The sequence below is a fragment of the Oncorhynchus nerka genome, linkage group LG9a (assembly GCF_034236695.1).
Source record: "Oncorhynchus nerka isolate Pitt River linkage group LG9a, Oner_Uvic_2.0, whole genome shotgun sequence".
NCBI lineage: Eukaryota > Metazoa > Chordata > Actinopteri > Salmoniformes > Salmonidae > Oncorhynchus > Oncorhynchus nerka.
The window spans coordinates 19,458,591-19,484,108 of NC_088404.1; positions in this window are offsets into that span (position 1 = coordinate 19,458,591).

The following is a 25,518-nucleotide window of genomic DNA, read 5'->3' on the forward strand; positions in this document are numbered from 1 at the left end:
AGCTAGCATCACTTTGAAAAGTCAAAACAATACACCAAATTAAATAATTGAGTCAAATGTCATGGGTCTCTAGAGACTTTGCCTGAGTAGAGTTTGTCATTTCAAACCCAGACTATATATTTTCTTACCTGATCAAGGAACCTCACCAATATAAACAGTATATACATTATATATGCTGTTACCAATTTAGCGCAGGTGGAATTAGTAATCACCCTGTGGCACACTCTGTCATTTTATATTTGTTCAAAGACATAGCCTTTCTAAGGGGGTGTCACTTGATATTTAGTGGCACCAGCCTTGTTTCCCATGTCAGCTTTGTTTCTATCCAGTCTGGGTAAATAGGGCTTTTGGTTCAAAATAGACATCAAGGGATGCTGACACATTCCCCACACCAAGTCATAGTCCATAAAACAGTATTCCTTGTCCTATTACTTTTCACTGCAATGCTACACATTTACTCTTGCTAGGAACTCTCACAATTGTTGCATGTTTGTACTAGTGGTAATTGTTACGAACAGGGACGTCATGAACCCCAAAAATCGGAGGGGTCACAAAATACATTAGGATTGCTGGGCGGGTGTTCTGGAGGGGGTATATGCTCCCCCCCATCGAAAAGTTGAAGAATTTTTCAAACACCTGAAACAGCTTTTTCCTTCAATCAAGAGACATACTCATTATGCTTAATTAAAGGTTAACTTTTTAAAAATGCGTATCTAAGCATACCTCTTGAGCTATCTGTATCCGGAGGCCAGGTAAGGAGGCCAGGTAATATATCTCTGTGAAGATAAAAGGAGGCCAGGTAATATATCTCTGTGAAAATAAAAGGAGGCCAGGTAATATATCTCTGTGAAAATTAAAGGAGGCCAGGTAATATATCTTCGTGAAAATAAAAGGAGGCCAGGTAATATATATTTGTGAAGATAAAAGGAGGCCAGGTATTATATATCTGTGAAAATAAAAGGAGGCCAGGTAATATATCTCTGTGAAGATAAAAGGAGGCCAGGTATTATATATCTGTGAAGATAAAAGGATGCCAGGTAATATATCTTCGTGAAAATAAAAGGAGGCCAGGTAATATATATTTGTGAAGATAAAAGGAGGCCAGGTAATATATCTTCTTGAAGATGTCATGTAGGATTCAACGTCCAACGCCTGTCTTCATTTTCCCCATGTCTCTCTCAATCCTGGTTCAATTATTTCTCCTTCCATTTACCATTAGTGTTGTCAGGGGATGTTTATCAAAGGTAGAAGGTTAGAAGGGCTACGCATGGTCTCAATTTACCCATGGAAGGAAAGGAGAAAAAGGTCTGTCATGAGAGATTTGGTAATGATTTGTCTTTATGATGTATATGGCTGTCAGTTTAGGTAGGTTAAGGCGGAAGGTTCTGTCATAGACAGTGGAATTGGCAGTTTGTTGTACAGTGTGAGCCTACATGTACCAATTGTGGTGAAGATCACAAAGGATGGTCGATGGTTGAACAAGTTTTGTGGATGCAGTATGTGTCACTGTGAGTGAATGCACATTATTTCCAGATAGCCCACTCACTGGCCTAGTGTAAATACACATGCTCCTCTCTGGGAAGAGCATTAATTAAATATTTACTTTGGGAATAATAAACAATTAACTTGGTCCCAGCATGATTTACGTTGTACATACCTGTATCAAAGAACAGATGCTGACTGGACGTTAATCATTTTAATCTGATGTAATTATATTCTAATTAGAGTGTGCTACACATCCAAAGCAAGCTAAAATAAGTCAAATGTATTTTTTAAGGAAATGATTAAATCCATGGAATATGTATACGACTAAATGGCCAGATGATGGGAACTGAGAAAGGGATGTTTTTAATGGATTAAGCTGAAATGATTTACATACAGTACTGGTTAAAAGTTTGGACACCTACTCATTCAAGTTTTTAAAGAAATAATGTTTTCTACATTGTAGAATAATAGTGAAGACATCAAACTATTAAATAACACATATGGAATCATGTAGTAAGCCAAAAAGTGTGAAACAATATATATATTTTAGATTTTTCAAAGTATCCACCCTTTGCCTTGATGACAGCTTTGTACACTCTTGGCATTCTCTCAACCAGCTTCATGAGGTAACCTGGAATGCTTTTCCAACAGCCTTGAAGGAGTTCCCCCATATGCTGAGCACTTGTTGGCTGCTTTTCCTTCACTCTGCAGTTCAACTCATCCCAAACCATCTTAATTGGGTTGAGGTCTGGTGACTGTGGAGGCCAGGTCATCTGATGCAGCATTCCTTCACCCTCCTTCTTAGTCAAATAGCCCTTACATAGCCTGGAGGTGTGTTGGGTGATTGTCCTGTTGAAAAACAAATCATAGTCCCACTAAGCACAAACCAGATGGAATGGCGTTGCGCTGCAGAATGCTGTGGTAGCCATGCTGGTTGTGTGCCTTGAGTTCTAAATAAATCACCGACAGTAGAAAAGCACCCCCACACCATCACACCTCCTCCTCCATGCTTTGCGGTGGGAACCACACATGCGGAGATCATTTAAGAACAAATTCTTATTTTCAATGATGGCCTAGGAACAGTGGGATTTTGACCTTGTCAGCTCGGGATCCCCGAGTTGCAACCTTCTGGTTACTAGTCCAATGCTCTAAACACTAGGCTACCTGGTGCCCCAGGTGTCCTTTAGTAGTGGTTTCTTTGCAGTATTTCGACCATGAAGGTCTGATTCACGCAGTCTCCTCTGAACAGTTGATGTTGAGATGTGTCTGTTACTTGAACTCTGTGAAGCATTTATTTGGGCTACAATCTGAGGTGCAGGTAATTGCCAATTTCTAAGGCTGGTAACTCTAATGAACTTATCCTCTGCAGCAGAGGTAACTCTGGGTCTTCCTTGCCTGTGGCAGTCCTCATGAGAGCCAGTTTCATCATAGTGCTTGATGGTTTTTGCGACTGCACTTGAAGAAACTTTCAAAGTTATGTAAATCTTGACTGACCTTCATGTCGTAAAGTAATGATGGACTGTCATTTATCTTTGCTTATTTGAGCTGTTCTTGCCATAATATGGACTTGGGCTTTTACCAAATAGGGCTATCTTCTGTATACCACCCCTACCCTACCTTGTCACAATATAACTGATTGTCTCAAATGTATGATTCCATATGTGCTATGTCATAGTTTTGATGTTTTCACTACTATTCTACAATGTAGAAAATAGTAAAGACTGATACAGTATACACAAAAGCTCTCTAGAGAGCACACAGTGTAGCTTGCAGTGGGATCTGAGTGCTTCTGAGGCTATAGTCTAGTGAAAGTAGCACAGCACACACTGGTCACACACTAGTTTCCTACTAATGTAAATGACATTGCATTGAACCAACATGGAATAGATGTTGAATTGACATCTGTGCCCAGTGGGCAGGTTCATAAATTGTAGAAGACATCCAATCAAATATCCCCTGCACTCTATGAAATCAATTTCTCTGAGTCTCCTAGTTAAATCCTCATTATGTGTTAACTCTCTGTGGCCCAACTCACACCCGGATGCTTTATAAACACTGAAGCATGTAAATATACCGCTCCAGGACACAATGCATGAATTAATCCCAGCTCTCACTCAAGGATTTTTGTTTTCTAATGTACTTCCAAGATGCATCCCATATAGCTGGGGGCACGTACTGCAGGGATATCCATCTTTTGTAACAAAGACGGAGGCCTGAGACTGTAAATTGTCATGCAGGGCTGACAACTGTTACAACTATTACAATATTGCATTGGCAGAGCGTAGAATGAGTCCTGTAGTGAAGTTGTTGTTTGTTGTACATTAGGTCTGGTGGGCCAAAATAAATAAATAAACTACATTAACTGAGAGGAATGCTGATTGACACACAACTCCCCAAAAGGAGTTTATAAACTTTATCTCCACTATAAAAAGTATCTAGACATGATCTCACATTTCTTTTAGCCTAACATTTTGTTTTCAACAGCAGAGATTTGTATAAACCTTACTGTTTGTCTCTGATATTTGCAACATTGTTTCAATATTACAATTCAAACTCCAGCTGTCCTACAGTAACGAACGTGTCAGGAGGGAGTCGGGACGAGAGACAGGTCAGGCAGGCATCTTTTCTCAACCAGTCGAAATCATGAATCAGCAAGCATATTTTTTTATGGATATTTTCAAAGAAATATCAATTGAAAAAAGGTCAAACGAAATTAAGTGCAGCTAGTTTGCAGTGTTGGCTAGCAGCTCTGAACAACAGTGTCCTGATTAGTGAGCACATTTTCTATGCCAGGCGAAATCGCGCCTCATTAGCTCATTGTTATGGATGTGTCCAAATAAATGTCTCTAGAAAACAGCTTAAACAAATGCAAATGTAGTTATTCTGCATGCACTTCTTGACGTGACTGTAAATTGGCTGTAGTTGGCTAGCTAGAAAGCATAGATACAGAGCAAAAAGACTGAACGACTGGGTTGCATCTCTAGCAACCAAACCGATAGAATGAACAACCAGCCGGGTTGGTTAGCAACCCTAGATTTTGATCGGGACTATATATTGCGGAAGGATGAAATGGTATGAATAAATTCATCAAAATAAGGTTTTTAATGAAAATACGTTAATCACTATTTGAATATATTGGTAAGCCGTTGTATAAAAGGGATAATGTCCTCGAAACGGATGTTTGGAGGATATATTGGCACGGTTTTCCGTCCTTCCGCAAGATATAGTCCTAAAAACACCTGTGCCAATATATCCTCCAAACACCTGCTTCTCTGGCATTATCAGTTAATTAAGATAAGATACCAATTATTGGTGGACCAAAAAAAGCCAATACCGATTAATCGGTTGATTAAAAAATATATATATTTGTAATAATGACAATTACAACAATACTGAATGAACAATGAACTCTTTTATTTTAACTTAATATAGTACCTAAATAAAATCTATTTAGTCTCAAATAAGTAATGAAACATGTTCAATTTGGTTTAAATAATGCAAAAACACAGTGTTTGAGAAGAAGGTAAAAGTGCAATATGTGTCATGTAAAAAAGCTAACATTTAAGTTCCTTGCTCAGAACATGAGAACATATGAAAGCTGGTGGTTTAATATTCCCAGTTAAGATGTTTTAGGTTGTAGTTAATGCGTGGACTATTTCTCTCTATACCATTTGTATTTCATAGACCTTTGACTATTGAATGCTCTTATAAGCACTTTAGTATTGCCAGCCTAATCTCGGAAGTTGATAGGTTTGAAGTCATAAACAGCGCTGTGCTTAAAGCATTGTTAAGAGCTGCTCGCAAACACAGTAAAGTGCTGTTTGAATGAATGTTTACGAGCCTGCTGCTGCCTACCACCTCTATCAGACTGCTTTATCAAACATCAAATCATAGACTTAATTATAATAAACACACAGAAATACGATCCTTTGGTCATTAATATGGTGAAATCCGGAAACTATCATTTCAAAAACAAAACGTTTATTCTTTCAGTGAAATACGGAACCATTCCGTATTTTGTAGAACGGGTTGCAACCCTAAGTCTAATAATTGCACAACCTTCAATGTTATGTCATAATTATATAAAATTCTAGCAAATTATTTACGGTCTTTCTTAGGAAGAAACACAGGTGGCAACGAGCCAGGCGGCCCAAACTGTTGCATATACCCTGACTCTGCTTGCACTGAACGCAAGAGAAGTGACACCATTTCCCTAGTTAATATTGCCTGCTAACATGCATTTATTTTAACTAAATAGGCAAAATATACTTCTGTGTATTGATTTTAAGAAAGGCATTGATGTTTACGGTTAGGTACATTTGTGCATCGAATGTGCTTTTTTTTTGTGAATGCCTTTTGTTAAATCATCACCCGTTTAGAAAAGTTGAAGTAGGCTGTGATTGGATGATAAATTAACAGGCACCGCATTGATTTTATGCAACGCAGAACAAGCTAGTTAACCTAGTAATATCATCAACCATGTGTAGTTAACTAGTGATTATGTGAAGATTGATTGTTTTTTGTAAGATAAGTTTAATGCTAGCTAGCAACTTACTTGGCTCATTGCAGCCACAAGGTCCTTCTGACGCTGCACTCGCATAACAGGTGTGAAAAGGGTGATTACCGATTGTTATGAAAACTTGAAATCGGCCCTAATTCATCGGCCATGCCGATTGATCGGTCGACCTCTAATTTTTACTCGTCAAGGCAATTGTAAGAAAGTGCAGACACACGAAGCTCTTTTGCTGGTATGCATTTGAAATACTGCATTAACACCATGGTCATTTCTCTCCAACCAAGCAATTAAAATAAAATGAAATCACATTTTGTCACATGCTTCATAGACAACAGGTGTATACTAACAGTGAAATGCTTACTTACGGGTTATTTTCCAACAATAGAGTTTAAGATGAAATATAGAAATAGTGACACAAGGAAAAAGAGAGAAACTAGATTCTAGAGACATCCTACATTTTATTGATCTCCAATTGATTCCAACATTTCTATTGATCATGAAGTTTCCAGTGGTGTAAATTACTTAAGTAAAAAGTACTACTTAAGAAGTTTTTGGGGGTATATGTACCTTACTATTTATATTTTTGACAACTTTTACTTCACTACATTCTTAAAGAAAATAATGTACTTTTTACTCCGTACATTTTCCCTGACACCCAAAAGTACTCGTTACATTTAGAATGCTTAAAAGGACAGGAAAATGGTCCAATTCACACACTTATCAAGAGAACTGTCACGTCCTGACCTTAGTTCCTTGTTTATGTCTCTGTTTTAGTTTGGTCAGGGCATGAGTTGGGGTGGGCATTCTATGTTTTGTATTCCTATGTTTTTTATTTCTGTGTTTGGCCTGATATGGTTCCCAGTCAGAGGCAGCTGTCGATCGTTGTCTCTGATTGAGAACCATACTTAGGCAGCCTGTTTTCACCCTTGAGTTGTGGGTAGTTGTTTTCTGTCTCTGTCTTAGACAGGACTGTTCCGTTTTTGTTCCGTTTTTGTTCCGTTTTTGTTCCGTTTTTGTTCCGTTTTTGTTCCGTTTTGTTCTAGTGGTCAGTGTAATTAAAAGATCATGAACACGTACCACGCTGCACCCTGGTCCTCTCCTTATTCAACCAACGACAACCATTACAAGAACATCTCTGGTCATCCCTTTTGCCTCTGACGTGGCAGACTCACTAAACACATATGCTTAGTTTGTAAATGATGTCTGAGTGTTGGATTGTGCCCCTGGCTGACCTAAAAAAAAAAAAAAGCACAAACATTCACTCTCTGTTTTGCTTAATAAGGAGTTTTAAATTATTTATACTACTGATACTTAAGTATATTCTAGCAATTACATTTACTTTTGATACTTAAGTATATTTGAAACCAAATACTTTAAGACTTTTACTCATATTTTACTGGGTGACTTTCACTTTTACTTGAATCATTTTCTATTAAGGTATCTTTACTTTTACTCAAGTATGACAATTGGGTACTTTTCCCACCACAGGCAGTTTCTGTCCCAACACTGTGATAAGTTGTCACATGGACACGTGGTAAGCCAGTCAATGTCCATGGCCAGGACCTCAAAGCCGATAGCCCACAACAGAGCCCAGAGGCAATAGAAAGGAAAGTGGTGAAAACAAGCCAATAGAATCCTTAAAAGTCATGGAAGGCAGGCCACCAGAGTGGTAAAGGCCTAATGTCCTGTCTATATTAATTAGGCTGTGTAGAGTCAGTCTAAGGTGCAGGAAGGCAGGTAGTTGTGCAGCATAGCCAGGCTATCTCACTATGGAGCAGCTAGCTGCTCTCCTTAGGCCTCTCCTGGCTGGACTTCTCCATCTACATTCAGCTTCATTAGAATTGATCACATTAACATAGGGGGCTAATTAGGTGGGGATCCTTTCCTTAAAGTCACACAGGTGTATTTTAGATGTAAAGCATTTCCCCAGGGAAGAACCAGGACAAGGATGAAAGTCTTCTCTGTGTTTTCACCTAGCCAGGTCCCAGATATTGTTGTACTGTTTTGGTAAGCCTTATGGCTCCCAGAGTGGCAGCCCCCCAAAATCTATATATATGCCTTTTGGAGTGGTTGGGTTAAAAGCAGAAGTCAAATTTCAGTTGGACCTTGTGTGCAATTGACCAATAAAGTGATCTTATTCTTGATTGTAGTGAGTTGGCAAGACAGCACCGACAGATCTGAGACCAGGCTACCATTCACCTGCTTGCAAGTCTAAAGTATGCCAGTTTGGAGGGGATCAACTGACTTGACAGGGTATGTACAGTACCCTCTCTGCTTTCATTGGTTGGTGGGATTAAAGGTTTGGACAGCAGCACACCACCCCTGTATCCCACTACTGTCTTGCTTTTGAAGCTAACTAAGTGGTGTTAGATGGCCAGTAGGAGGCACCGTTTCCTCTGGTCTAAAAAAATATCTCAATGATTGCCCTGTAGTAGGACGTTAAACAAGTGTCTGACTCTCTGTGGTCACTCTCAAGATCCCATTACACTTTTTACATTTATTTTTTAATTTCACCTTTATTTAACCTGGTAGGCCAGTTGAGAACAAGTTCTCATTTACAACTGCCACCTGGCCAAGATAAAGCAAAGCAGTGCGACACAAACAACACAGAGCTACACATGGGATAAACAAATGTACAGTCAATAACACAATAGAAAAATCTATATACAGTGTGTGCAAATGTAGTAAGATTAGGGAGGTAAGGCAATAAGTAGGCAATAGTGGCGAAATAATGACAATTTAGCAATTTAACACTGGAGTAATAGATGTGCAGGAGATGAATGTGCAAGTAGAGATACCTGGGTGCAAAGGAGCAAAAAATAAATAACAATATGGGGATGAGGTAATTGGGTGGGCTATTTACAGATGCAATGATCGGTAAGCTGCTCTGACAGCTGATGCTTAAAGTTAGTGAAGGAGATATAAGACTCCAGCTTCAGTAATTTTTGCAATTCGTTCCAGTCATTGGCAGCAGAGAACTGGAAGGAAAGGAGGCCAAAGGAAGTGTTGGCTTTGGGGATGACCAGTGAAATATACCTGCTGGAGCATGTGCTGCGGGTGGGTGCTGCTATGGTGACCAGTGAGCTGAGATTAGTCAGGGCTTTACCTAGCAAAGACTTATAGATGACCTGGAGCCAGTGGGTTTGGCGATGAATATGAAGCGAGGGCCAGCCAACAAGAGCATACAGGTCGCAGTGGTGGGTAGTATATGGGGCTTTGGTTACAAAACGTATGGCACTGTGACTACATCAAATTGACTGAGTAGAGTGTTGCAGGCTATTTTGTAAATGACATCGCCGAAGTCAATGATCGGTAGGATAGTCAGTTTTACAAGGGTATGTTTGGCAGCATGAGTGAAGGATGCTTGTTGCGGAATAGGAAGCCAATTCTAGATTTAATTTTGGATTGGAGACGCTTAATGTGAGTCTGGAAGGAGAGTTTACAGTCTAACCAGACACCTAGGTATTTGTAGTTGTCCACATATTCTAAGTCAGAACCGTCCAGAGTAGTGATGCTAAATGGGCTGGCGGGTGCGGGCAGCGATCGGTTGAAGAGCATGCATTTACTTTTACTTGCATTTAAGAGCAGTTGGGGGCCACGGAAGGAGTGTTGTATGGCATTGAATCTCGCCTGGAGGTTTGTTAACACAGTTAACACTTATTGTAAGAGTAGAGGTGTTAACCCCAAATCTGTCTCTCATATCATCATAGTCACCTAATCATCCCGTTTACAATTGGCTTTTTCCTCTTCCCTGTAGCTATTCTCCAGGTCGTTGCTGTAAATGAGAACGTGTTCTCTGTCAATTTACCTGGTAAAATAAGGGTTAAATAAATAATTACAAATTCTTCCAGATTATGCAACTGTTGTCCTGACTGTGATTAAGTAGAGCTAGCATTAATCCAAACCTGGCCAATGGCACCAAGGTCATCGTGCCTGCACCTGCTCTACTAAATCAAATGTATTTTATAAAGCCCTTTTTACCCAGCCTAAAACCCCAAAGAACAAGCATTCCAGATGCAGGAGCATTTTGACTAGAAAAAACTCCATAGAAGGCAGAAACTTACTAAGAAACCTAGAGAGGAAGCAGGCTCCGAGGGGTGGCCAGGCCTACCTAATCTAATGCTTTAACTGATGGTCTCCAAGTGAATACAGCAGAAATCCAAGTGAAATGTTTACCTCGGGAAATCAGGAGTAACAATATCAACTGTGGGGTTGGAACAGTCAGTACTGGTGGTAGGTGACATAGAGGTGCAAAGTGTACACAACTGGACTCAATGGTCATCGTAACGTCCAACTAAAACGCCTTCTATTACATCATACTGTACAACAGCTGAAAATAAATTGCATGTGTCTGCAATATCAGCACGTTATAATCTCAATCTAAACTCTCATTTAACCAGTATTTAATGAATCCAAACCATGAAAAGAACATTTAATCTTTGAGATTTACAAGTAATTAAATAGAGAGACAGCACCTGAATCAGAATGTGAGGAATTACTTTGAAGAACACTCCCAATTATCGGAGATTGTTTGATAAATATCATCTAATATCATCTAAGCCCAGAGTAAAGCTGGGGTAAACAGTCCACTTCTGTTCTCTCTCAACACTCTAATCCTCCAATTACCAGCCCTAAACCTCCAAACGGGCCTTTTCTTAATTGGAACTGTTCAACTCCTGCGTCCTCTCTCCTCCGTCCTCTCCTTTCCTTTTGAAAATCGAGGAGAGGCGAGGAGAGGGAAAGTGGACAAAAATGCACTTGTATGAAATGAGACTCTCCTTCTCCACTCATGCATCATCAGGCAATTGATTTTTACAGCAACACAATCTCACACTCAATTCGTGCAAATATCAACAAAATGTATTTCAGCCGATTTCGGGCATTTTTGTGTGGCTTTAATGTTTACACATTTTTGTGCGACTTAATTCGTAGGACAAGACTGTGTTTTGGGGGCAAACTTTGTAAAAAAAAATGTGTAAGTTATTAGAGCAATGCATGGTGGGCAATGGTGTTCTACACTGCCTTTTTTTTGTGTCCCACATTTATTTATACAAAAAAACAAACGTGTTAACAACCCAATATTGTTAATGAAATTATTTTTGTATTAATGCCAATACTGTTTCTATGCTTGTTTTCACATAATACATTGGGATACTGGTGCAGTTTTTTCATGTAGGCAAACACTAGGCCTAAACAATTTTCTTCATAATGCATTTCATATTTTGTGGAGCATACATGACACAATTTTCTTCATAATGCATTTAATACAAGGCTCCACTTTTTCATTACATTACACCATTTCTTTCATCGTGCATTTTATACAAGGCTATGTCAAATTCTATGAGGGTTGCCAGATTGAAGAAAAAACACTGATTCCTCTTTTCTTTTTTTGGTATTGATGGAATTTGATTGGGAATGGGGATACATTTTTACGATGGGAAATTATAATACACACTGTCTGAAATGAATGAAATACCCAAACCCTAAGCTATGTTCAATGTCAGCAGCAATTTCCAGTGAGAAATGTTCAGTCTGAAGCAATTTGGCTATGGGTTTCACAGCCCTATAATAATGATACAAGTTATATCACCTTAAAAAGGGTTTATTTACAACCTCTGGGATATAACATGTTGGGCAAAATGGTATAGGAGAGTCTGACATGTAACCCCTAACTTGAGTTCAGTCGTCGCCAATGAGAACCAAGAGGGGACTAGCTTTGTCCTTCATGACTGGGAAAGGCCTTGATTCAAGGCTGTAAAAAATCCTCCATCCATCTCATTAGATCAGAACAGGATGAATCAACACTGATTCATATTACTGGTTTGCATCCTAAAAAACATTATAGTTGTGTTTTGCTGCATTGCACACATTATTTGTCTACCCATATGATGTGGATCATTGTCAGGTTATTAGATATATAAGTTTCAGTAACAACAGAATACCATGGTTGTCATAACAATTTAAACAGGTAGTTTGTAAATGGGTAGAATGTGTTTGTTATCAGTCCACATTGGTAAATGTACTGATGTAAATTAGACAGACACACAGTATTTTCTTCTGAATAACTGGTCAGGGCATAGCACTTTCCATTCAGCTTCAGGCAACTTTGATGTAAGGCTTGATCGCAACCGTAGTGACTACTTCTATCAGTCATGCCCATTGCTGCTTATCCATTGTTCAGTAGATATATCAATGTAGAAACACACAGCACAGTGTGGAAAAACCACTAGATCACATAACTAGACTGGATGTGATCCCACCGCTGCCACCAATGTAGCAGAAGAAAGTGAAAGCTGCAACAGGGACTCTAACCAGGGTTCACATGTTACAAAGTGAACTCTAACGGCTGTTGTCATGAAAGCCTAGTAGGCCTCTGGGCAGAGGCAGTAGGTCTACACTGCTGGCATATGCCTTGTGCCTAAATACTGCAAATAACATGATTGACAGGACTGTAATAATCATCATGAAACGGCCTTGGAAGTGCAATAAGTGTAAGCCAAAACAATTCATTATTTTACATTAACCTGTTTAACTGCATTGATATGGCTTAATTGATCATAGCCCAGACTCGTTATAGTTGCAAATACCATGCAGTTGCACCTAGAGAATTTAAACCAAACAGACTTCCGTTTCTCCAAATTTGACAATTTAATATCCCAAAGTATTAAGTGAAAACAAGCATAGAAAACAGCATTGGCATTAATAACAATAAAAAATAAAAGGCTACTATCATACCTATTTCAGTAACAACCTGGTTGATAACAATATTGTGTTTTTTTTCTATATAAATAAATGTGGGACATGCAAAAAAGGCCCAAAATGCATTGCTCCAATGACTTTCAAAATATTGTTCTGAAGTTTGCCCTCCAAAAATGTATTTTCCTAGGAATGAAGTTGCACAAAAACGTGTGTATTTTCACACAAATTAAGCCACACAAAACCTGCTGAAATACTTTCTGTACACATTTGCACAAATTGAGATTGTGTTGTTTACAGATGTGGATCGCTAAATAAATGTGTAAAGTGATTCAAACTGATTCAGTTAGTTGTGGAAGACATTTATAGACAAAACAATAAGTAGCATATTGTTTTTAAAAGCTGATTTAAAGGGGAGTGGCAGATTTCAAAACGCTTCTGCGAAGGACTCAGGTAAAAGGATACAGATGACTATCCTCAATGAAAGGTGGTTCTCGAGTAGGGGAGGACACTCTTCCGTTCGCCTACTAATGGACATCTCCCTGACTACTCAACCACTTATCGGTTTCAAGGGTCACAGAGGAGAGCTCAAATGAGAAAAGGCAAGGGACACCATTACCCACAATGCCACCAGCAGCAGTCACAGCTTTTTAACTGCTGTTGGTTGTTCTGCTTAAAATCACAAGTTTACAGAGATGGGCAGCAATAAAGGCTACTGGGGTGGTAAGGTAGCCTACTGTGTGTTTTGCTTTGGTGGTACACATATGGAAATCTGTTGCATTAGTGCCATCTGCTGGTCGTTTGAAGCACTGGCTGACATGCATTGTAACATAAGAGATGCATTCCATCCAAAGGCCACACCCACTTTTGTATAGTATGGAGGTGTATCCATTTAGAATGAAAGAGGCCTCTAGTGGCCAAAAGGCCGTATTAGCATGGGCAGCGCCATTGAGGGCTTCCACCATTTTAATGTAGTTTACTTTATTAATTCGACCATTTTAAAAAACAAGCACACATAAAACTTAAAAGCCATACATGCACATGAATAGACAAGATGGCTAGACAAGATCGAACACAGTATGGCAGTGAAATAATAAAACAAAAACATAAAAGAACATCTATCTCATCATTCCAGTTACATCATAGGGGTTATTCATATGGGCACAGAGGACATTAAACATATTTTTAAAGCTGTCCAGAGAGGATGTTGTTTTTATAGACAGAGGCAACTCATTCCATTCTGAGGCTCCAGTATACAAGAAAGTACCTTTCCCAGCATTACTCCTGAACCTGAATAAGCACACATCAGAAACACCTGATCTGGTGCTGTGATTGTTTGCATACCTAACATGAGGAAAGTAATCACTTAGATATCTGGGCGCAGGACCATAAATACTCCTGTAAACCAAACCTAGTCTAATCTGGGACACCCTAGCCTCAACAGGCAGCCAGTTTAGTTCCTGAAAGCAGCTCCTGCCTATGTGAGTACATGGACTCACCTTCAATACTACCCTGATCAACTTATTCTGGGCTATCTGGAGCTTCCCTTCATAAATGTAGATAAGCCCCCAAACCAGGAAGTACTAGCAGTCAAAATGGCATTGAATGAGGGCAGTAGCTAGCACTTTCATGGAGTCCTTATCAAGCAGCTTGGACTATCTAGCCAAAAACTTAGTCCTGTCATTAACCTTCCCTAGCACCTTATTGGCCACACCTTCCATGCTTCCATCAAGGTTAAATCCCAAGTAGCTAACAGAGGTTTTAGTAGTCAGCACCTCACCCCCTAACTCCACTCTGATTTCAGACAACCTCCACAATTTAGGTCTGGATCCAAAAATAATTGCTTCAGTTTTCCCTAAGTGCAGAGATAGCTTATTATCTCCAACCCATTTGCTAATGTTAGTAAGCTCTGTGCTAAGTATGCTCTCTAACATAGTTTTACTTTTGTGAGACACCAGAAGTGTAGAGTCATCCAAAATAAAGAAAAATATGGCAAGAACAAGCATCTTTTATATCATTAGTATACAATAAAAACAGCAGAGGCCCAAGCACGCTCCCCTGTGGAACACCACATCTCATTGGTTTTGCCTGAGACAGTGAACCATTAACCTCTACTACTTGCTCCCTTCCTGATAAATAGGACTTTACCCAGCCTAGAGGGATACTGCTTAACCACAGTGCCTCCAGTTCGGAAATTAGGAGACAGTGGTTAACTGTTTCAAAGGCCTTCTGTAGGTCAAGCTGTACCATTCCACACAGATTTCCCTCAGCAATCTCTTTCCTGATGAAGTCAGTCAAGTAAAGTAGACATGAATCAGTGGAGTATGTTTTTCTAAAACCCGACTGAAAATCATACATTAGACCCTGTTTGTTAACATATTCATACATTTGCTCATGTACAACTGGATGGGACTTCCACCTTCATTGGCTGATCATTCCTGGTGACCCTGTTGGAGTCATGTCCAACCTGGTCATCAGGAGGGATCAGCCAATCGTGAAGAAGAAAATATAGTACTTCAAAATGGAGATAGCCTTAATGTCTCTGCCCATGTTGTCAGATGCTATATTTGCACAGATACAAAGAGGAGTCCGCTATCTATCTCTATGGGTGTATGAAATAGCCTCTAGGGGCGCTGTTGAGGCACTATCCAATCATACAGCAATCAGCAGTTCACGTCAGGTGCGATTTGAAATCAGCTCAAGCTTACAGAAGAATATATGGATCATATACAGTTAATTAATTCAGTCAAATCTGAACAGAAGACAAATCATACATTATTCCTCTTTGTTTCCGAATAGTGTTCCGAATATTATTGTTCATATTCAATTGTAATACATTTTTTTATATTTTAGTCATTTAGACGTTCTTATCCAGAGCTATTTACAGGAGCAATTAAGTGTTAAGGTTAAGTGCCTTACTCAAGGGCACATCAACAGATTTTTCACCTAGTCGTCTCGGGAATTCAAACCAGCGACCTTTCAGTTACTGGCCCAACGCTCTTAACCGCTAGGCTACCTACCGATGCTAGGATACCTATCATCATCATAAATATAATCATAACAAACAGACTTCAAGATTTCTTAGCCAAGGTCAATGATTCACAGACACACAGCAGACTTTGAATGCATCCTATATGACTGGCTCACACCACTGCTTCCCTCTAGTGGTAAATATATAACATCACACACTGTGTCCCATCCTGGGGATTTGCTTGACCATAGGGACAGAACCACAGTATATGATAGCTATCTTGATCAGGCAGAGCACAGTTTTTTTATATCAGGTATTTTATTCTGCAGTCCAAGTAGAGACAGTCAGCCACCTGGAATTTTAAAAAGGCAGTACACAAATATGAATAATCTCGACAACCATTAGCGGCATTATCCCCTAGGACAGTTATCCCCTCTCCTCTTACTGTGGAAGTCATGAGCTCCTTTAGTCCCGTCTGTTGTTGTACAATCATGGTCTAGGGATCTCGTCACTCAAGCATAGCTGGCTCTCATCTCAATCTTTTCCTTACAATCTGGAAAGGGGAAATGCTTATAGAAATATATCTGTTAGCAAATGTACCGCAGAATCCACAGTTCACTTTCTTTCTGTAAATAAAAACATCAGAATAACCCCTGCTCTATTTTTTACATTGAGTGGGAGGGGGTCAGAGGTTAGAGGTGAACCTTTACGGCTGACGTAGGGATCTCCTGATGACAGTAGTATGTCCTCCCTGGAGATCAGAGGCCTGCCATCTGCAGCGTACAGCCTGGAGGTGGACCGGGGTAGGCCCAACCTCACTGTACAGAGGCCTGCCGTCTGCAGCGTACAGCCTGGAAGCGGACCGGGATAGGCCCAACCTCACGGTACAGAGGCCTGCCGTCTGCAGCGTACAGCCTGGAGGTGGACCGGGATAGGCCCAACCTCACGGTACAGAGGCCTGCCGTCTGCAGCGTACAGCCTGGAGGTGGACCGGGATAGGCCCAACCTCACGGTACAGAGGCCTGCAGTCTGCAGCGTACAGCCTGGAGGCCTGTGCAGACCCTGGAGGTGGACCGGGATAGGCCCAACCTCACTGTACAGAGGCCTGCCGTCTGCAGCGTACAGCCTGGAGGTGGACCGGGATAGGCCCAACCTCACTGTACAGAGGCCTGCCGTCTGCAGCGTACAGCCTGGAGGTGGACCGGGATAGGCCCAACCTCACGGTACAGAGGCCTGCCGTCTGCAGCGTACAGCCTGGAGGTGGACCGGGATAGGCCCAACCTCACGGTACAGAGGCCTGCCGTCTGCAGCGTACAGCCTGGAGGTGGACCGGGATAGGCCCAACCTCACGGAGGCCTACAGAGGCCTGCCAGAGGCCATCTGCAGCGTACAGCCTGGAGGTGGACCGGGATAGGCCCAACCTCACTGTACAGAGGCCTGCCGTCTGCAGCGTACAGCCTGGAGGTGGACCGGGATAGGCCCAACCTCACGGTACAGAGGCCTGCCGTCTGCAGCGTACAGCCTGGAGGTGGACCGGGATAGGCCCAACCTCACGGTACAGAGGCCATGCCGTCTGCAGCGTACAGCCTGGAGGTGGACCGGGGTAGGCCCAACCTCACGGTACAGAGGCCTGCCATCTGCAGCGTACAGCCTGGAGGTGGACCGGGATAGGCCCAACCTCACGGTACAGAGGCCTCACTTTAATTAACTCTACCTACATGTATATACTACCTTAACTAACCGGTGCCAGTATGTATTGTTATTTTTTACTGCTGAACTTTAATTACTTGTTATTTTTATCTCTTATTCTTATCCGTATTTTTTGAAACGGCACTGTCGGTGAGGGGCTCGTAAGTAAGCATTTCACTGTAAGGTCTACACCTGTTGTATTCGGAGCATGTGACTAATACAATTTGATTTGATGTGTAGGAAGAAGAACACTGACAATACCAACTGAGATGCAATGTCATTGAATGAGCAAATCTAGTTCATTCAATGCACTATTCAGAATAGTTTATTCCCCATAGTACATTTGGCGGCCACACAATAGCCTCGTACGACCATCCTGAAGTCGCGAGATTACATTCTGTGACGCTACATGGATACAGAACGGTTAGGTCAGGTTAGCCACATAATACAATATTTTCAAATGTTACAGAATTGAAACATGTTTACTAAAATGCCATCAAAAATGCATTATTGTCCTGTATTCCATGAAGCCCCAGTAGCCATGGTGGATAGAGAGCAGAAAGAGATCTTTCAGGTACGTACCTCATCTTGTCTCTCTTTATCTCCAGATCAGTCAGTCAGTACCACAGGAGGTTGGTGGCAGCTTAATTGGGGAGGACGGGCTCATGGTAATGTCTGGAGCAGAATAAGTGGAATGGTATCAAACTCATCAAACACATGGAACCAATGTGCCATTCCATTAGCTCCATTCCGGACGTTATTATGAGCCGTCCTCCCCTCAGAAGCCCCCACTGGACTCTCTCTTTCTGTAGCCACATCTCTCTTCTGCTAACTGATGCAACATAACGCACACACCATGTTTATGTGTATAGGAATATGCAGTGATTTACAAACACCTAATTGCTGCTTGAGTCCATACAAGGGAACATTATCTGCAAAGTCATCACCCAGGCAGCAAAACACACGTCTCATTAGCATCTGGCCGTTACAGGCCATGCATGAAATGTGTTATTAAATGAAGCAGCATCTCATCTGGGTCGGGCCTCCCCAGGGCAATGCTGCTAGGATTCACCCACAGGCAAGAAAATAACTGAACAAGAATAACCAGGATGGAACATGTGCTGTAGTAGCAAAAGGGACATTACTGTATGTGTATTTATGTTTACAATTTCCTAATATGAATTCCCCATTAGCACATGCATGCACCACTGTGTTTGTCTCACCATCTAAGGGGAGGTAGGGCTCTCCACAGGACAACCAGACCTGGATGGGGACCTCAGTATCAGCGCCAGTAGACACTTATCTACAAAGCACTCACCTGGAACACACATCTCTGAACCTGGGGATAGAGGAGAGGTCAGTGGTCAAGGTCAAAGATTAGCAAATACTGCCCAAATGTCATCATTAAGGTCATCTGAGTGGTGTGTGTGTAATCAGATATATAATCAGACACCAGAGCTTATGAATGCAAGTCTCATTCAAAGGAAGTGGGGGAAGCTGTCAAGTCTGGACATGACCCTCCACTCCATCCCAGTCCGTGTGTGTGTGTGTGTGTGTGTGTGAGATCGGTAGCAGGATATTTAAGTCCAGGGGTATGTGTATCTGGGTATGGGTTCTGCAGACAGTCATTGAGGCCCAGGGGGAAGATCTGGGTGCCGTATGTAGTGTAGAGGTGTTGAGCAGCCCTGGGGAGCTGAAGTGGGGGCATTCTGACAGCAACTACAGACACACAGAAACTGATACTGTATACCTGTGTAACAACAAAGTAATACACATATCTGGACTGTTTATGCTGCTATAGTATACTGCTAAAGTATAGATGTAGTTACTGTAGCTACACATGATAATACAGTATTAGGAGAGGACAGTGTGTCTGTCTGTTTCAGTGGCCCTGTGGTGTCTCACCAGGGGCTTTGTTGCCACGGTGATCAGCTGGCCCTCTTCTAGGTCCCCCTGGCCATTGCTGTGATCCAGGATCTTAACACTCGGCTGCGTCCGGGCTGCGCTGCACACCTCTGGGGACTGCGTCTGCTCCTGCAGCACTGCAGCCTCCGTCCTCAGTGACTCTAGACGATGCAGAATGGCCTCTGCCGCAGACTCACTGAGCTCCATCTGCAGGAGGACACAGCTGTAGTCTTAATCCCTCACACACAGAAATGAAGACACACACATACCACACTCTCCTGGGGGTTCATGAGGAGAACATGTTCACTCCAATGCAGCCATCTGCACCACCTTGGACTTCATAATAAACTTCCCACCCACTTGATTTCAGGGAATGCTGTATGGGATACTGGATGTACCACTACCTTGTGGACCTTGAGGGGGTCCAGTTGGGTCCAGTTGGGCTGAGCTGGTGGTTGTAGAGCAGGAGGATTCTGGGGGAAACTTATGGAAAAAAACGCTCTCTCTCAGTCCAATGGAACAGCTGGGACACGCATCCATCCTGTCCCCACAGATCACCAGGCCTTGTGAAGGACAAAACTCTGTCCCCACAGAACACCTGGCCCGGTGAAGGAGAAACTCTGTCCCCACAGATCACCTGGCTCGGTGAAGGAGAAACCCTGTCCCCACAGAACACCTGGCCTGGTGAAGGAGCAACCCTGTCCCCACAGATCACCTGGCTTGGTGAAGGAGAAACCTGGTGAAGGAGAAACCCTGTCCCCCCACAGATCACCTGGCTTGGTGAAGGAGAAACCCTGTCCCAGATCACAGAAGGACCTGGCCTGGTGAAGGAGCAACCCTGTCCCCACAGATCACCTGGCTTGGTGAAGGAGAAACCCTGTCCCCACAGATCACCTGGCTTGGTGAAGGAGAAACCCTGTCCCCACAGAACACCTGGCCTGGTGAAGGAGAAACCCTGTCCCCACAGATCACCTGGCTTGGTGAAGGAGAAACCCTGCCCCCACAGATCACCTGGCTTGGTGAAGGAGAAACCCTGTCCCCACAGATCACCTGGCTTGGTGAAGGAGAAACCCTGCCCCCACAGATCACCTGGCTTGGTGAAGGAGAAACCCTGTCCCCACAGATCACCTGGCCCCTGCCCCCACAGATCACCTGGCTCGGATCACCTGGCTTGGTGAAGGAGAAACCCTGTCCCCACAGATCACCTGGCTTGGTGAAGGAGAAACCCTGTCCCCACAGATCACCTGGCTTGGTGAAGGAGAAACCCTGCCCCCACAGATCACCTGGCTCGGTGAAGGAGAAACCCTGCCCCCACAGATCACCTGGCTCGGTGAAGGAGAAACCCTGTCCCCACAGATCACCTGGCTTGGTGAAGGAGAAACCCTGCCTCCACAGATCACCTGGCTTGGTGAAGGAGAAACCCTGTCCCCACAGATCACCTGGCTTGGTGAAGGAGAAACCCTGCCCCCACAGATCACCTGGCTTGGTGAAGGAGAAACCCTGTCCCCACAGATCACCTGGCTTGGTGAAGGAGAAACCCTGCCTCCACAGAGTACAGCATCAGACACAGCATTATTCAGAAATAGACAGGGTGTAGAACACACTCAGAACCCTGAGCTCTGGTAACCAGCCCCACTTCTGGTTGGCTGCTTCATAACTGTTTGGCTTGTACATCTGAAGACCTTTGACCCTGTCATTGTGTCCGTTGCTGGATCTCATAGGCACAGTACAGTGTACTAGGAGGGTCACAAGGGGGTCATCTCCAACATCAGTGTGACATGGGAGGACAGACAGACAGGGTTACGCTCTGACATCAGTACAAATTCTCATGGGGTCCATTCTCCTACTCTCTCCCTCATTCAGTGTCCAGCATTGGGTTAAATTGTAGGGGTTCCGCCACACTAACTGAAAGGGTGATCCTGCTTGTACCTCACGTTGCCCAACGGCCCCAGTGACTCCCACAGCCAGTCAGTGGTATCTGCAGCTCACTACCTGGTTCTTACTGAACTGCTGTCTGTGAGCCTGTGTGATGCTCCTACCGCGCTGCTGCATCCTAGAGAGAAACAAGACAGAGAGAGACCGTCAAGTATCAAGTCAAGTCTCAAGTCCTAAACTTTGAGTTTCGAGTCCAAAACAAGTCATAATGTGCTCTTCACCAAATGTAATACCATTTCATATTTTTAACAAGAGTAATAGTTAGGATATTGCATTCAAATAAACTTTATATTTCCATGGAAATATAAAGTTTATTTGTAAAGTAATAAATATATAGATACTTTTTAAAGCATTCATGATTTGCGTAAATGCAATATAGTAGTGGTGGATTTGGGACACATCCTTCTCCAGGTGGACTTTACCCCGGCTGAGATGAGGGTTAACCCACGACTTCCTATGACACACTTCAATGACAGAGAGGAAAGAATACAGGAGTTCAAACTTAAAAGACCAATGCAGCTGTTTCTATCTCAATATTAAATCATTTCTGAGTAACAATTAAGTACCTTACTGTGCTAGTTTTCAATTAAAATTGGTCAAAAATAAATTAAAATAGCATTATAGCAATTTCTCAAGCAAGAATTTTACTAGAACTGTCTGGGAGAGGTCTGAGTGGGGAGGGGGAAACTGAAAACTATTGTCAGAGAGGTTTGGAACTCTTTTTCTTATTGGTCTATTAACTAATTTACCACCTGGTGATGTCACCAGGCAGGCCAAAACTCCATCCAACCAGAACATTCAGAAATTTCAGGCAGTCTTTACAACAGCTCTAAAATGGCATTATCATCATTTTCACACTATTATTCCAACCTCAGTGTGAAGAAAATATATAAAAGACAGGAAATCAATTTTGGACTGCACTGTGTCTTTAAGGGGAAAAAATGGTTGACTTGTGTAAAATTTGAATTCATAAGTTAAAAGTTGTAAAAGTTTATTCAAAAGTATAATTGCAATACCAGCTGGTCTGGAGTCAGGTCTTGGAGTAGAGTTATCTCCCTGCCGTCTGTGAGGTAGAGCCTGCAAGCATCTTGGGAAAGATGCCGAGACTGTGCTCCTGAGGAGAAAACATTACATGAGAGATTTACTGTACTGTTCCACCCTTCCCAATGAAGAGGGATCTTTTTCTTCATGAATATATTTCAATTCAACTTGAGCTTTTACCTCTCAGGGAACTCCTGAAACTCAAGGCTGTGAATTTCTTTTTTCATTCTCCCTGCTGGCACCACTCTCAGCTTTGAGTCTCTATGCTGTGCTGCCGAGAGGCTTCCTACTGCACAGATGAATGGAGGGAAACATAATCATAATCAGTTCTATTCCCTGGCCTTGCACGGCTGCGAGGGGGATCGTAACGAGAAATTAACTTATGCAAATGACGCCCCAGATTCTAGGCCTGAGCCCGTAATGAAGGAGAGCGGCTGACGCAGACAGAAAGGTCAAAGATCAGGCAGGCTGCATGTGCTCATCTGTAAACAGGAACCGAGGGCAGCTTTATTTACTTTGCTCCAAAGATGGGGAACTGATGGAGTTAATTAGGAGGTACAAATGATATTCCTGGATCAGAAACTCCAATTTCAGGCTTGACTTTACCTTGAGCAAATGAATGTTCATTGGTGGGTTGTGTGGGGGGCAGAACACTATGCATTCTTTCCAAATGATTGGTGAATAGTAGAGTCCTCTTATTGCTGAAACAGGCCTAATGCACTAATACATCTGTGATCTGGAGCTAAATGAATACATAGACATAAATCATCTCAAGGTCTGTACACTATCTACTGAGAGCATCAGTAGGCCTCCACCAGAACCATATTATGCACCCTACTAAATGTGCATCTGTCTGTATCATCGTATATCACTATCTGGGGTTGGAAGATTCTTTAGGCTTTTGACTGAAGCTACTGTACTATACAATAATGGAAGCCTTACGTGACAATATTGTGTTGCCTGCAGTGGATGTAAAATGACAGGTATTGATGTGGCTGTCAGAGAGCAGGGATGTAGAAGAGCTGATTGGATACTGTCCTCACCGAGTGTTCAGTATGTTGGTGAGGTTAGGTGCTGCAACAGTTATGGCTTTTGCCTTTTCTTTACCCTGTCCATTTCTCAGTACCCACAGTCTCAGTGGTGCAGAGCTAAAACAGTGCCCTCTGCTGTTGGATTCAGTCAGTGGTGGAGCACAGGGGACTTGTGAGTTCAGGTCCTGCAGGGGCATTTAAACAGCAGCATGATAAATTAGCCTGGTTATCTCTTGTGTCCCAACACTGTCAGTGCAAATGAAATAGCAAACTATGCAAACCAATGCAATTTAAGGTTGCTGCGAGAAAGCTAACTCTGTGCTTCCTCACCAGTCCCATTTCATAGTATACATGGTGATATAATTGCTTCATCACCTCACCAAAAATGAATGTTTGGTTTAGTGGGTTACCTGTGTTTGACAGAAGACATGAGCAGTCGGTAATGGTGTTAGTTATGTTGCTCGTCTAAAGCAGTACTTACACATGTTTGTGTGAGATCTGTCTTGTAGCATGTGGAGGGGCGTGGCCACCAAGCATTCAGGTGACCATGCTCTGCTCATTACTTAAGGGACACTCTGTTACTAATTGGGAGGAAAGAGTTTATATTCTAGTCCAGCTCTTTAAAAGCATTCCATATATTTTTGTATCGTACTGGTTATAGTATATAAACTGTTATTGTAGAGTTGTTTACTTTGCTAAGTGTTTATTGGCTTAGTTTGACAAAGTGCTTTCTATTCATACAAGTGTGTCCTGTCACCTGGTCTCTGCCAGTGCAGAGCTTTATGGGAGTTGAGGATGGCTGCCTGGGTTTGCAGGGGTTAGTTAGGGTTGGTCTGAGCCCGAGGGGCTAGTCAGACTGATCTTCACTCTTTTTTTTTCATTTGACTATTATTTTTTTTTAAATCAGTTTATTTTTTTACTTTGAGCCTGATCCAGCATCTTGTTGGTAATGATTCGGAAACGAAGATTCCTGAAGCATTGAGCACTTCCAGCCAATTGTGTCAAAATAGGTTCATTATTACTCAAGGCGTTGATCAACAGTGCACACTAGTGGCACCTGCTGGTCAAAATTATTTATAACAGCCACATTATTATAGATGACGTCGCACGCACTAGCCCTTTTGTCTTCTACTGAAACCAATGACAAAACTAAGCTTCAGACATCATTGATCACATGCTTCTGGTTAAGCGATACACGCATGGGCACACTGCTTCTAAATAAACTGCTTATGCCTTGATCACATCGACAGCGACATTTTGCAAAATGGGATGCAGCATCATCTGGATATGTGTGCAACACAAATTCATCAGTCACCTTCTGCCACCATTTCTGTCAAGCCGTCTACGCATACAGTTTGACACATACGTTCGATAAATCCAACGCATGCACCACACAGAACACACTGCAACGCAACGCTGCAAGGCATACGCAGCGTTCCATTAGAAATGGACCAAAAATGCAATACCAAAATTCAATGACTGTCAAGGCGTTAACAATTTTGACGGATGCCTCGGAGGTCCGGTATCAAACATACCATCACTACTTGTTGGATGATTTGTATTTTTTGTAAATACCTGTACCTGCTCCAAGAGCCTTCAAATAAAAACGATGCACTGGATCTTCTGCTTCCTGCCTCTTCTTGCTCACCAACACCAGCCAGACAGCTCCAACCAACCAGGGCAAGTAAGAGGCCTATCATTCACCCTTAGAATTGCACAAAAGCTGAAAAGCAGAGGATATAATTATAATCGTCCCCTACAGTGGGCCCAAGACATTCCAACACATACGCAGCTGTCATATCACTTCTGATTATTCCTTTACACGATTTCATGATTAAACAACCTGCTTAACATTTGCTAGGCATCTCTATTCATTGAGTGTAGGATGTAAAAATGTCAGTCAGCGGCTGTGCTCAGTAGACTGATTAATTCCTAACAAGCCTGTTATGTTCCTGTCTGCTATGTCTCATCTGATCCTGCAGACAGACAGACAGACAGAGGAGATATGCCATGGTATAACCACAACCCAGATCCGCTCTGACAGCCAGTCAGCATGTAACTAATCATTCTAACAGCCTGGGTTCTTTGAGAGACCTTCCCGTATTGAATTTCTCAGCCAATACACCAAAATATTATCTAGTGTAGTGTACTGTGGTGTGGACCATTTACAACGGCTGTCCGGGTTGTTTTGATATAGGCCTCAGGGACGTAGCACTCACTGGACTGAATGTAATACATCTCTGGACCAG